The following is a 1,631-nucleotide window of genomic DNA, read 5'->3' on the forward strand; positions in this document are numbered from 1 at the left end:
ATAATATTAAATGAAAGAAATCAGACCCATGAGTGTAAATATCACATGAGAGTGCCACCACCTCCACTGCCATCCCCACACATGCCCCTACCCACGCCCCCACCACCACTGCCTTTGTGGGGGCCTTGGCCACCTTTGTGTAATCTAGGGCCTCTGCCTCAGGGAAAAATCCATCCAGAGTTTGTTTCATGGGTCCAGGGCACAGGCAAGGCAGATAGTGGCAGCGTAGGGTGGAGAAACAGTCCAGGCCTTGGCAGGGACAGTGGACAGCGGGACCTGGGCAAGTAGGGGTGGTGGCCTTATTAACCCAGCCAACCTTCTTCCCAGCGACCCACAGCTCATGGCTCTCATCCTGGAGCAGGTCAAGAGCAGGGGCCTGTTTGACAGCTTTGCAGGGACTGCCTGGACCCCAAGCCAGCTAACCAAAACCTGAGGCAGAAAGTGGATAATTTTATGTCGACACATCTGGACAAGCAAGAATGGAATCCTACAATGAACAAGAACCAGTTGCGAAATGGTCTGAGACAGAGTGTGGTTCAGTCAATGATGTTGGAAGCAGGAGTGGACAGGATTATATCTCAGGTGGTGGATGCAAAACTCAGTCACATCTTCAGGCCACAGATGGAAGGAGCAATTCATGAGCTCCTGGCAGCCAAGAAAAGGGAAGCAGTGCCGGCGCCCCCTCCAGAACCCAAAAGCCAGGACCCCCAATCTCTGTCACAAGATACTTTCTAAAGTCTGATGCCTTTTGAAAGCTCCATTTAATTAATGGTGAGGAGATGGATTCCTGTTCTTTAAGAGTACCACTTCAGTCAGCCAGTGTCACCACTGATTGACTTCAAGATCTCTGCTTTGACCATGGTGCAGTGTCCAGATTGACCAGGGAGCAAGTCTGGCAGTGAGAAAGTTGTTCATGTGTCCCTGTGCTGTGCCACAACTTGACCAACTCGTACGGGGGTGTGACATGCAGTAGACACTACAGAACTGCAAACATTACAGCAACCTACCACGGTCCTGAAACAAACTTTTATACTTGAACATGGAGAGTATGCATGGGTTTTAGAGTTGCAGTCTGGGATCAACAGAAAGCTGTAATGAAAGAACATAGTCTCAGAGATAACTTCAGAGAATAAGGATAGTGCACTCTCTTAGGAGTAGGTGTTTGACAGGGCTTACTTGTTACTGTATCTCCAAGGTACAAACTAGCAGGTAACATTGATAGCCTTAACGTTGTTGTGACCTTCTTGGGCATGAATCTTCTAGTCAGCTTCTTTTCCCTTGTCAGAGGTGACAAAACATGCAGCTGTTGGAGTAACAAGGCAGCCAGGAATTAAGTATAACCACTTTCTGCCTCTGGCAAGTCGTAGAAGTTTCCTGTTCTCATGGTTGCATTTTTTAGGAAAGTGAATGATAAACAAATAATGCTTTGTAATAAAAAACAAAAATAAAAAATAAATATCACATGGTATTTATTTTTTAAATAATTTTATTGAGAAGCAAATAGCAATGAGACAGTTTCAAAACTGATTACTAGGACAGTTTCACAAATTAATACATTGCATATTGTTGTCTTCGTGGTTATTCATTGTACAAGATGCAGACATGATATCCTGACCACAAACGCTATTAGA

At 45.2% G+C, this 1,631-nt stretch overlaps 1 pseudogene; it reads left to right on the forward strand.

Annotated features, from left to right (window-relative positions):
• Positions 1-257: 257 nt before the first annotated feature.
• Positions 258-735, forward strand: LOC101566564 (annotated as a pseudogene).
• Positions 736-1,631: the final 896 nt, after the last annotated feature.

This window comes from Octodon degus, unplaced genomic scaffold, assembly GCF_000260255.1.
Source record: "Octodon degus isolate 3935 unplaced genomic scaffold, OctDeg1.0 scaffold01412, whole genome shotgun sequence".
Taxonomy (NCBI): Eukaryota; Metazoa; Chordata; class Mammalia; order Rodentia; family Octodontidae; genus Octodon; species Octodon degus.